This window comes from Suricata suricatta, chromosome 2 (assembly GCF_006229205.1).
Source record: "Suricata suricatta isolate VVHF042 chromosome 2, meerkat_22Aug2017_6uvM2_HiC, whole genome shotgun sequence".
NCBI classification, from domain to species: domain Eukaryota; kingdom Metazoa; phylum Chordata; class Mammalia; order Carnivora; family Herpestidae; genus Suricata; species Suricata suricatta.
In genome coordinates this window covers 93022929-93036526 of record NC_043701.1, presented here as the reverse complement: position 1 = coordinate 93036526, position 13598 = coordinate 93022929, and the positions used below count along the sequence as shown (strand labels likewise).

The 13598-nt window shown below is 36.6% G+C and overlaps 1 protein-coding gene across 1 annotated transcript in view; it reads right to left on the bottom strand.

The window, feature by feature from the left end:
* The window catches only part of HDAC9 (histone deacetylase 9), a 912954-nt gene that overhangs the window by 719478 nt on the left and 179878 nt on the right, over window positions 1-13598 (bottom strand). The gene's annotated exons all lie outside the window — the stretch shown is intronic.

Sequence of the window (13598 nt, the reverse complement as noted above, 5' to 3'; positions counted from 1 at the left end):
CACTTGGCTACAAATGGCCAGATTTCATTCTTTCTCATTGCCGTGTAGTACTCCATTGTATATCTATATACCACATCTTCTTGATCCATTCATCAGGTGATGGACATTTAGACTCTTTCCATGTTTTGGCTATTGTTGACAGTGCTGCTATGAACATTGGGGTACATGTGCTCCTATGCATCAGCACTTCTGTATCCCTTGGGTAAATCCCTAGCAGGGCTATTGCTGGGTCATAAGGGAGTTCTGTTGATAGTTTTTTGAGGAACCTCCACATTGTTTTCCAGAGGGGCTGCACCAGTTTACATTCCCAGCAACAGTGTAGGAAGGTGCCTGTCTCTCCACACCCTCACCAGCATCTATAGTCTCTTGATTTGTTCATTTTAGCCACTCTGACTGGCATGAGGTGGTATTTCAGGATGGTTTTGATTTGTATTTCCCTGATGATGAGTGATGCTGAGCATCGTTTCATGTGCCTGTTGGCCATCTGGATGTCCTCTTTGGAGAAGTGTCTGTTTATGTCTTCTGTCCATATCTTCACTAGGTTATTTGTTTTTCGGGTGTGGAGTTTGGTGAGTTCCTTGTAGATTTTGGATACTAGCCCTTTAACTGATATGTCATTTGCAACTATCTTTTCTCATTCCATCGGTTGCCTAATTCTATTTTTAATCTTTGAGGAACCTCCATACTGTTTCCCATAGCAGCTGTACCATTTTACATGCCCACCAATAGCGCAGAAGGGCTCCAAGTTCTCCACATCCTCACCAACACTTGTTATTTTGTTTGTTTTTTCTTAAGGCCCACCTAACAGTAGTGAGGTGATACACTGTCATTGTCTGGGCTTATATTTCCCTGATAATTAGAAACAGTGAACATTTTTTTTCCATATAAGTGTTAGCCATCTGAATTGTCTTCTCTGGAGTTTGCCCATTTAAATCAGCTTACTTGTTTGTTTATTTATTTTTGCATTGAGATGTAGGATGTCCTTATATTTTTTGGATATTAACTCCTCATAAGATACATAGTTTGTAAATATTTTCTTCCATTCTGTAGGTTGCCTTTTCAGTTTATGGTTTCCATTGCTGGGCAAAACTTATTTATTTTTGCTGTTGTTGCCTGTGATTTTTGTATCATATACAAGAAATCATTGCCAAGACCAATGTTATGAAGCTTTTCCTCTGTATTTTTTCCTGGGAGTTTCATAGTTTAAGGTATTAAAGTCTTTAATCCATTTGAGTTGATTTTTGTGTGCAATGGTATAATTCCATATACACAGGCATTTACAAAGGTCAAATTCTACATATACATATATGTAATAAAACTTCTAACATGAATTAAAGAACAATAAACAAAAGTACAGAACTGTATTTATCCTTTGAGGGCAGGGAGTCATAGAGGAGACAGTGCTGATAATGGTCATATTCGATTTCCTAAGTTGGTTATATGTATTTACCTAGTACTTCATTATATTTATACATATCCATACACATAATTTTAGATATATGAATTATTTTATAATAAAATTAAAATAAAATTATTTATTGTTAAAGGGGTGAGCGTTATACTTTAAAAAATGAATTATAATTTTTAAAATGATTTTTTTTTATTTCCAAAACTTCCCTATATACCTGTTAGCATAAGAACTTACTTCTAGAGGTGCCTGGGTGGCTCAGTCAGTAAAGCATCTGACTCTTGATCTCGGCTCCAATCATGATCTCATGATTCTTGAGATGGAGTTGGGACTAGAAGGCAGTAATGACATTTAAAATACTGCCCAGTATTTCTGAAGGATAAAACTGCTCCCCAGTTAAAAACCACTGTTCTGTGTGAATGACATACTAGAGGTGCCCTCAGCAACAGGACCCGGCAGCCTTGACAACAGAAATACAAATAGGAAGAAAGTGCTAAGTTAAAGCAAATTACACATTAGAGGAAATCAATTTAGACCAGCCTAAATAGCTTATTATTATTTCCTTGAATACTATACAGCTACATGAAAAAATAATAATAAATTTATATAGTGCCACTTAAAATTACTCTTAAATGGAATTAATCTTCATTGATATATTCAATTATTCAGTAGTAAATTGATTAGTCAATATGTCAAAATGCAGTAACATTTCAAAGAAATTAAATTTTCTGCCTATTTATTGTGTGCCAATAAGCTCCACATTACTAACCCCATGACATTCCTTGATCATTGATTAGCTCTTTAGTTAGCATTGGATATGAATAACCACTCATTTCTCCTGAATACTCTATGCTTTCTATCTTCCATTTTCTCTGCCAACTACTTACATCCCCTTTACTGACCAATTCCCCTCTGTCTTCTAAATTTTGGAGTTTCCCATGGTTGAGTACTGAGTCCTTAGCTTTCCTCACTTCATACCATACTCCTAAGTCATCAGATCTATTTCTAGAGCTTCGTATACCATCTATGTGCCATGAACTGCCTCCTTGACATAGTCTTTTCAGAGTTACAAAAACATTTCAGTTGAGATGTTCAAGCCCCATCTTCATATATTTCATCTCCTTTGATCCAGCTACTCAGGCCATCAGATCAGAATTGACATTTTCCTCATTCTTACTTTCCCATCTAATTAGTTATCGAATCCTATTTATTATACTGGATATCTCTGTTCTGTCTATGGTCCTCATCCCCAGTGGCATTACTTACTGCAGACTACCATCATTTCTGTAGTAGGCTACTCAAAGAGTTTTCTAACCTGTTTCCATATGTCTACCTTTGCTTCCTGAGAACCTATTCTCCGTTCAGTAATTTACAAATACTATTTAGATCATGCAACTTCCAGTGTAAATTTTCAGTCACTTCTGACTGCACTTACAACAATATGCAACTCCCTGCCATGACCTCCTAGGCTTTGCACAATCTGAACTCTGCTGCCTACATCTCCAAGCAACTTGCCCCTTGGTACACATTTCAACCATGCTGGCCTTACTCTCTTTCTCAGAGAAGCCACACTCCTTACCACTTGGCACATGTAGGTCTTTGTGATTTAGAAAGGTCTTTCTATCTCATTCAGGCTCATCTTAAGCGAGCATTTTTAGAGAGAGACCTCCCCTGATCCCTCAAACCATATATGGCATGCTACATAAACATATAACATGTTTCACAGCATATAATTAATACCAAGCCCATATAAGCTCAATATCATGTTACAGGTAAAGAAGTCAAGGCTTAAGAGGGTTAGTAAGATACTTTCAAATCATGGAGTAACAGAACTTGAGCCACGGCTTTCTAATCTCTAAGCTTGGTCTCTTATTAACACATACAAGACTTTCCCAATATAGGTAGTCTAAACAAGATAGGAGATGTTCTACGAACTACAGCTTCATTCACTTCATCCAATATTGTTTACCCACTAGTCGTAAGAGTTCTGAGATAGAAGCTGTAATTATTGATCTCTAAATCTCAAGGGCAGGTAATACTTAAAATTTGTGATGAAAGAGTCAAAGAAACAACAATGATGACAACAATAACAACAACAACTAATAATAATAATAATAAACAAAAAGAACTTATCTCTGGGGAAAACAAGGCTTTATTTATTTAAGACTTTTAAGAAAATATTTAATCTCTAAAACAGTAGTGACAAATACTGAAGATTAGGACAGAAAGAAGTAGATTTGGAAACATGAGGTCATTTCTATTCAGTCTTCCAATGGCAGTGACCAAAGCTATCAGAAATTACATTAAGCGCATAAAGAAAGTCACCAGGACCAGTAAAATAGCACTTTTGACAAAAATCTGTTTCTAGCCAGAGACAGATATGGAAATGTCCAACTCCAGATCCCTTACAAGTTATGAAGGAAGTGTTCTTATGAGATAAACATTAGAGAAAAGAAAACACCAGTGATGGAACAGTTCTGCAAGCAATGGTTTGCAGTCACCAGCACTAAATAGAGTCTTTGCTTTCTCAAAAATTGAAGAATCCAAGAATCCTTTATAACCACAATCTTTCTGACTTTACTTCCTCCCTCACTAGCAGTCTCAACTCCATTTATCCCCTACTTTCTCTGCAAAAAGATAGCATGATTTCAAATCTCTTCCAATGTTTTTGTAAGTAAAGCTTGGCTGATCCTATCAAGATGACAAAAGTTCTGTAGCCAATGAAGGAAAAATAAAGATGAGAGATTGCTGAATGTACCTGTTTGCCTGATAAGAGAAGTCAATTATTTTCTATCTGATGTTTTCATTTTTAGCTGGAAATTCCAGACAGTGCCTCCTCAATGAAGGAAAAAATTTGTTTAAAACACCTTACTCCATTGGAGGGAAGAAAAAATTCTCCACAATTGTGAACTGAACCTCTTCCTTCATTCACATGTACCAGTAGTCTAAAAGAAAAGGCACTGAAAGTCAATTCCAGGTTTCTAAAATGTCTGACTGTGCATGACCCAGTTCTCTTCAGCACCTCCCAGAAGATTCAGCCAATTTTTATTTCTGCAGTGCATCAGTGTTTATCATTTGTTTTACAACAGTGCTGCATGTTCTTAAAAATTGACGCAGATGAATTTCACCCCTCATTTACAAAAACTCAAGAGAGACAAATGGCCTTAAAAACTAAATCTGCCACTGAGGCATAGTTAATTTACTGAAAGAGCATTTCTTTTTTTCTTTCCACTCTCAGTTCAATATTTACTTCCTTACAGTGGTAACTCCACCCCCACCAGCCTCTTTATTTGTCGAAATTTCTAACAAATTTCCAGCTTATAATTAGGCATTATGAAAATTCACTGTGGGAAATCTACTGCTAGACAAAAGCTTTTCCATTGACTTTGCTTTAAAGAAACACTGATAACTTTCACCTTGGAAAAGCCAAGAGCAAAATCATGGATGCATTTTGACTGCATATGTATGAATAAACTGATTTCTAAGGACAAATGCTCTAAGAAGTGACAAAGTCAGACAGAATCTTAGCTGTCTGGAACAGAATCCTAGTTGTCTCTTATTAGCTGGGTAGTCAAAGGTAAGTTGCTTCATCTGTCTGTACCTCAGTTTCCTTAACTATAAAATGAAGATAGTAACTCTCAGTGTCACATAGGAATGGTAGGAGTATTAACTGAGAAAAACACCCAGTGCAGTGCCAGACACATAGTAAATGCTCAGTAAATAGCAGTCATTAGTGTTTTTATTAATAACACAGAGAAAGAACAGAGTAAGGAGGGTTCTCACTTCCCCACGTACTGCCATCTTCAGAATTCCACCATCCTTGTTACTAATGAGAAAAGTATCTAGTAGGCAGCTTGCAGCCCTGGAAAGCCACAGCAAGACTGGAGAGTTCTGAGAGACAAAGACGAGTGTTCAGATGGGAGGCAGCTTCTCAGGCCCTGCAGCACTGCCTAAACCCAATGACATCACACCCCGTCTCCGGGATGAGAGCAGCTCGTGCCTCTCTCCCCAGACTGACTTCTCCTTGTTCTGCCAGCTGAAGCAAATTTCTATTCCCTCATCCTCAAAGTAAGAGTATGGGCCAGACAAGCTCTGATACTCTTCAGAGAGAATAAATCCAGAGCTGGTGGGGAAGAACAAAAGCAGGGAGTTCTCAGGAGCCCAGGAACGAGTAAGACATCTCCATGGACACTTTTCCTGTCCTCACATCATCAAATAATCAAAAAAACAAAACAAAACAAAACAAAAAAACCAATGGTCAGAAAACAGCCAAGTATGCCCAGACACATGTTTGGCTTTCTGTCTGAACAGAACTCATCTGTCCTATGACTCTTACCATTTCGGCAAACAGTTGGGGAGCTAATACAGAGAGCACTCTCTATTCTCAACACTTCGGCAAGTCTTTACATGCACGGATGGTCTCAGTGTTTTCTATCTTCAAAAAAATAAATACTGTCATTTTTCTTCATTTTTCAGGTGAGAAACCAAGGAATAGAAAGATTATGTAACTTCCTTGGGGCACCTGGGTGACTTGGTTGAGTGTCTGACTTCAGTTCAAGTCATAATCTTGTGGTTTATGAGTTTGAGCCCCACATTGGGCTCTCTGCTGTCAGTGCAGAGCCCACTGCAGAGTCTCTGTCTCCCTCTTTGTCTATTCCTCTCCCATTCACAGGCTTGCTCTCTCGCTGTCTCTCTCAGAAATAAATATTTAAAAAAGAAAGAAAGAAAGATTAAGAGACTTCCTCAAAAACACTGGATTGCATGGCACCAAAATTTGACCCAGTCTAGCTCCAAGTCCACAATCTTCACTACTCTCCTCTATGCACCCCCTCCCATTAGCCAAACAACTGGAAAGTTGGCCTGGTTTTCTCTGACTCATAATTTAATTTTCTGTAATGATATTTTTCTAAAACTTATGTTACTGAACTGGCAGGACTCTTGAACAGATTCTAGGTCTCTGATTTAATATTCAGAACGAGCACATTTAAAATACTGCAATTTTACCAGGACTGAAGTGGGAAGCATGCCACATAGGTGTGGATGAAACAAAGTGAGGCTTGAGTCCCACACTCTTGAAGCTTTGTGATAAGGCACAGGAAATCTACGCACTGTGCACTGCACTGCTGTTTGTATTTGACATTCTCCATAATAAAAAGTTAAAAGCAGTAAACATTTAAACCACAAACAAGATAACTGAAGATCTTAAGCCATTTTGGATCCAGAAGGACACTTGGGTTCAGTAACTCAATGTTGTTACTGACAGTGTCTCTACTAAGAGTGCAGGAACTTATTTATCAAACATTTTACTATACAGGAATTCTCGCCCATGAGTACTCTCCTCTACCTGGGACAACAAAGATATTCTCGGAGTTGAATTTTTTGCTCACTCTAACATTTGCTGTTCCTGGAGCTACTGCTGCTGATAGGAAAACCTTTGCTTCCTTCCTCATAGCAGGTTTGTCTTTCCACAGCCTAAAAATGACTAAAGACTATTTGCATAATCAAACGTAAAAACTTCCACCCCTATATCCTTTTCACAGTTCTCTTAAAAGGTGAAAAGAAAGAATCTTACCCGTTATGTTGTACATTCCCTCTTTGCCAAAGTGTGCTGTGGTTTCGAAAACTAGCCCAGTGCTTCTGAACTTTTCTGTATCCGTTATAATATTAAAGAGCCACAAGGAAGGGAAGTGGTTAGTCAACTTGCTAATTTTATCAGTCCCTCCCACTGGTTAAATAGTACCTGATGCTACAGACCCAAAATCAGTTTTCCAGCTCACTTCTCTGTTACAGCACGCCTTTATAAAAACAGCCTAACTTGAGGGGAAAGAGAGTGACAGTCAGTATCTAGTTCATAGGCATGAGACAGTTAATGAATGAACGTTTTATTACTATTAATAAGAAGCCCAACAGACTACAGAAACCAGCGATTTTACAAAATGAGGAGGAGGAGGAGAGAGAGAGTCTGTCAGCTACATACTCTAAGCATACTCTTAGTTGCATGTGTAGAGGAGTGATTTTAACGCAATCAGAGGACGTGTGGGAAGTAGCTGGCATTTCATTTGCTGATAAATTTTCTCCCCTGGAATGGAGCCAGTTTACTGGATACACAAACTTCCACAACTTGGGGCCCTGCCTCAGATGATTCTCTTCCTCTGGAGTTTATCAATTAAAACATAGGAGCAAGTAACAGACATATGCCTCTGAATGAGGGAAAATTAAATGTCCTCTGGAGAAATCATGAACTCTTTTTCTAGTTGTAAATATCTTTAGTAAATGGAAGGAATATACAGAATCTAAAGACCGATTTTAATGAAATAAAATAATAGTAACAATCCAACTCTAAAAAATACCAATATATAAAACACCAGCACCACAGGACCCTCTATCACAGGATTTTCTAAGTTATTTAAGTGTGTGGCTAGTGAATTAAATATGGAGTACTCATTTTGAAGAGTATTTCTCACCATATCATTAGGACAGTAGAATAAGAAATATCTGAAAGTCAAATCATTTATTGAAGCTCACTAACCTGGCTGAGAAATTGAAAACTTCAGTCCCTTCAGAGAAATTCTGGCAGTTTTTATATAATCGCATACAGTGATGGTATTGCAAAAAGAGTTAAATTTGGTAAACTAAGGCAAGCTAAGGAAGCTAGCAATTCATTACTGTCACTTTTCCTTTCTTAGTATCCCCACTACTCACCTAATCAAATGGGGAAAGGAAAAACGTGGTGGAACTACTGAATTTATTTTCCACCTCCATAAGCTTGTTTTCTAATTAGATCTCAGAAAATGTCCTGTACTGAAGTGAAATGCCAGCCATACCTTTTTCTGAACTCTCAAGGTCATGTCTGTCTATCTGTGTGAGTTTAAGAGGAGATGCAAATATCTAAAATCAACATTTCACACCCATGACCCTCCCACTGACATTGGTGGCTTCTATATCTTCACAGAACTAAGAAAAACACACAGAACTCTAGAGGAAAAAGAAGGGAAGGAAAAATGAAAAAGAGTCACTCTCTCCTTTTCTAAAATTCTTTGCAGCCTCCCCAAGCTTCTACATTCAGGGGTACCTCCTTGGCCTCTTCCAGAAGCCATCCTCCTCCATTCAAACAGACCAATTTGCACCCTCTCCGAAATCCTACAGCATATCTCATCATTCTCTCAGTCTAGCCACACTTTATTTCCATGGAGTGTCTTTCTAGAAGACTGCCAGTGTCTTCAGGACTTTTTTCCCCTGTTCGTTTATTTATTTATTTATTTATTTATTTATTTATTTATTTATTTTTGAGAGACAGAGAGAGAACAGCACGAGCAGGGAAGGGTCAGAGAGAGAGAGGGAAACACAGAATCTGAAACAGATTGCAGGCTCTGAGCTAGCTCTCAGCACAGAGCCCGACGTGGAGCTCGAACCCATGAACCATGAGATCATGACCTGAGCCAAAGCTGGATGCTTAATCGACTAATCCACCCATGCGTCCCAAAGCTCCACTTTTAAAACAAGTATTTTGCAATGCTCTTTTGCTGACTTAAAATGAAACTCAAGAGACTTTGAATCCAGCCTCTATACACTATATTTTTTCAAAATCAATCAAGTGCTAAGGCACCTGGTCGGCTCAGGAGGTTGAGTCTGACTCTTGATCTCAGTTCCGATGATAATCTTGTAGTTTGTGAAATCGAGCCCATGTTGAGCTCTGTGCTGACAGCAGTCTGCTTAGGGTTCTCTCTCCCTCCTCTTTCTCTCTCCCTTTCCCCCACTCATGCTCTCTCTCTCCTTTTCTCTCTCTCAAAATAAACCTAAAAAATGAATCGAGCACTTCCATGCATGAGTAATTACACACTTCAGAAGGCCTCCAACACTTGCCCTACTCCCCAAAGACCAAATCAAGATTGAAGAGATATAAGAAGGCAGTCTTTACAAGAAACGTAGGAAAATGAAAGAGTGGACAGTTGAGTGGACACAAGAATAAAATCTAGTATTGAAATAAGAAATAATAAACTGGACTTAGCACATAATAAAGTAAAGGGAAAATAAGATTAAGTGAAGTCCAGATAACATACTACGGTAAATTACACTGTAGACCTAAAGAAAATGTGAAAAATGATTAATATTCTCTTACAGGAGCTGATAATTATTCCTCATTCATAAAATATTTTAAAGGAGCATGAACTCTTACTTTCTTCAACACTGAACAAGGGAGCCCCAGATGCACACTGAGAGAGCTGCGAGTGTTGGTTAAAATCCCATGAGTCACATTGTTGCCAGTGACATGGTTCTCCAAATGGTGAACAATTCGTCATAAAGCTTCTAATAATCAAATGTGAAATTATACGATAGTTGTAGTCCTAGAAAACTCAGTGTACAGTAAAACTGAATAAAACAGTTTAATATGTGAAGCAGACTTTGTTTTTAGGTTCAAATAATTATAAACAGGTGTTTCATGCATATGACTATCCAGAGAAATATTTGAAATGCATGATGCAAGAAAATTTTTCCAGGTGTACCAATGTCCCTCACATTATAAGACACCTCACATCCATGAGACTGGCCCACTAGATACTAGAAACATCCCCTGAACATTGTGGCATCCAGAAAACATTCCCACAATTTTCCAGTCCTTGCCTTAAAGGTCAGTACAGCCTCATTAAGACCACTACCCTTGACAATCTACTATCCTTGGCAAATTCAGCTGCTTCGGAAGTCAGGCAGGAACATCAAGTGAAAGAAACCAGGGAAGAGTTACGTTAAATGAAGAACACAGGCCTCAGCTAAGGTGAGCCACCGTCAGCAGTCACGATGGGCTCCAACCCACTGTGACCTACAAATGATGAGCAGTGCAGAGCCTCCCATCTTTCAAGAGAAAGAAAGGAGACATCTAGATTTTTATGTGAAATCTTATTTTTCGAAAGATTGACAAATGCTCTTGTGATCATACATAATTTTTTCTGTGGGCTAACAAGATCTCTAACATGAACTAATTGTTCAATTAATAAAGCTATAATAACATTTATAAAATATGTAATATGAAAATATGATCTTCAGTGTAACAAGCAGGTGATTGTGTGCTTTTATCTCATTTTGTAAAAACAATTATATATAAATTATATGGGACCAACTTTGGAGTTTCTTCCAACATGTTCACAGAAATTCTCTACTGATATATATTTCTTTTTCCTTTTCATCACTTTCTAATCTTTCTAACATGAGCACATAATGTTTTACAGTAAGAAATAAACAACAGAAAGTATATTTGGTTTTAAAATATTAGAGGACGGTAGCCATGGAAAGCTCTCTGAACACAGTCAGAAAGGACCACCATTAAAATGTACAAACAAAAGAAATTCAAATACCAAATCCTGCTCCATGTCACGCACTAGCTAAGGACCAGATGTAAAAATCAAGCAGTCTATAAATCCGAAGAAGGGTGGGCCCAAATAATAGGATTCACTATGTGTGTTCCAGAAAATGGGTCATTATTTTACCTCATTTATTAGCCAGCTAGAGCCCACGCAGGCAGAATCAAAGACTGAGTGCATGACAAAGAAAATACTCAAGTTAACTGTTGATTTAAAAAGATCTAGGGCTTTAAAAAGGTGAACAAGAGGTTTTCCTAAGAACTTAATAATAATAATAAGTTAACCTTTAAAATAAAGGTACCTTAATAATTTAATTACCTTTTTCCTAGTTACAAAATTAATAGTAGAAGCTGAGTCAAAGTTTGAATTCAATAAATTATTTTATTAACTTCTTCTAAGGCTTAAGAAATACTTCATAAAACCTCTTTTTTTGCAAGCCTGTTTTAGCCTTCAATCTGCTGAAGACTTCGGCCACATTTTACTTCAATAAAAGCTTATTTTCTCCCAAATAAGATATATTTAATTAGAAACATTTCAGAGTTGATCCTCCGAGGGACCAGCCATGACATCCTAGAAAAATAAGCTAATCTCTTGAAAAATCATACATAATAAGACCATTTAAAATTTAAAATACCCAGGTAAACACTCTAAAAATTCTGCAATCGCTACAGATTTTTTTTTGAATTAATAAAAAGGTACTACCAGACTGTATAGAAAGAAGCTTTAGAATCACAGAAATTGGTATGGAAATGATGTTACAATTTCTGGAGATGTTACTTTTTCTTGTTAGAGAGTACATCATGCCAGTCCTTACTGTGAAAGGAACTCACCCTTTCTCCAGTCTTCAGCTATATGCTGACTAGAGCTTCAGTCCCTAAATATGTTTTCAAGTTTATTCATTTCCATTCTGCAGAATCAGATTATACAGTCTGTGAACTAAAACTTCCTTCAGTTATGTCTTTCAATTTTGATGTCAAAAGCAGATGTTTGCAGGTTTGAAAGTTGCTAGTTCTACATTGTTGGGGAACCTAGGGTAAATGCAACAAAGTTATCAATTGCCCAGCATAAAATGTGATATGAAAATCTCATAAGCATAGTATCAGGCAGCATGTCTTTCTAAGCAAATAATCCCAAATGTAGTTTCTTTAAAATGTTTTAAGCATTGAGATTAAATTTGCTGCTAAGGTGATTATTTTTAGGCAAGATCATGCTCATTGTCATATATCCAAATAAAACTTTTTAAATTGCCATTGAATACAACACATCTAACACTTGATGAAAGGAAAGGAATATTATTCGTGTGTGTGTGTGAGTGTGTGTGTGTGTGTGTGTATTCCTCAGTAAACACAACACATAGTATTCAACTTCACTAGTAATCAAATAAGTGTAAATTATGAAAGATTATCATTTTGACTATCAGTCGAAGCTAATAGAATATGATGACAAGCATATGACGTGAAAAGTATTCTCATATACTACTGATAAGAGAATAAATTGGTACACCTTTCCTGGAGAAAAAATTATCACAGTATATCAAGAATCATATTTAAAAGTTCATTCTCTGTGAGAGTGACTTTTTCCAGGCATCATTTCTAAAGGAAAAAAAAAAGATGTAAAACGATGATTCATATAAATGAACTTCAATTACACTGTTATTTTAAAATGTTGTTAAATACCTGTAAATCATCTATATGCCCAACAAGGGTGATAATAAAAGAAATTATGATATAACTATGACAGAATATAATACAACTTCTACAAATCATGATACTGAAAATATTTAATGATACTAAAAATGTTTATAATACAATGTTAGGTAAAAAAGATACAAAACATACATGAACTATTATCCATATCTTGGAACACAAACATATTCCATTCACAACCTTACATCTCACAGATAAAATGCATCCGCATATTCAACAGAAAAAGACCAAAAGCCCAGAATGTGAACAATAATGAACCCTGGATGATACAATTATAGGTAAATTTCATGTTCTTCTTTTTACCTTTTCTATTTGACCAAGTTTTCTACTTTGAGCATCAGGAAAAAAAAATACTTCATAAATCCAAAGACATCAAAACGTTGTGCAGCAAGCACTCTTCATGAATGTCAGAATCTTCTTCATTATCACAGCACCCTTTACTTGGTCTTTAGGCTTCAAAAAGTATATTTTATTGTTACTCTGGCTTTGAGCATTTCTCATTTTACTCCTTGATAAAGTGAGGCTTGCCTAGCAACTCAGATAATTTAGCATGAAATCAACCGTAAGTTGATGTGTTATGTTAATATGACAGCTGGTCATTTTAGTGACTCATTAAGATTTAGTTACTCTTGAAAACAGACTGCTAAAATCTACACCCAATTTATTGCAATATAAATAAGCAAATTTTTACCTGGGACAATAGTAACTGTGAGTGTTGGATTTAAATCACGTCAAGAAGAAAGAAATTCATCTTTATCTAGTTTCCATAATACTAAACATTAGAAAATTGTAACTCATTTAATTATCTCAACAATTCTGAGAGTTTTCTTCCAACTATTTTACAAGATGAGGGGGCTAATTTTCCCAAAGACTAGGTAAACTGACCAAGGTTTCATATTTCATAAATGGAGAACCAGAACTGACTACAGATAATTCTGGCTATGAAACCAACATCTAGCATATAAAGAGATGCTTGTTTGGAATCCAAGGAGTGCAGCTATGTTGATCTTAAAATCACAGACAACTTAAAGTCTCTGAAGATTATGAAACAAATTAGACTATAAATAAGAAAAAGACATACTTTTTTCCTCTGGAGTTACTATTATGGAAGATGAAATAAATAACATA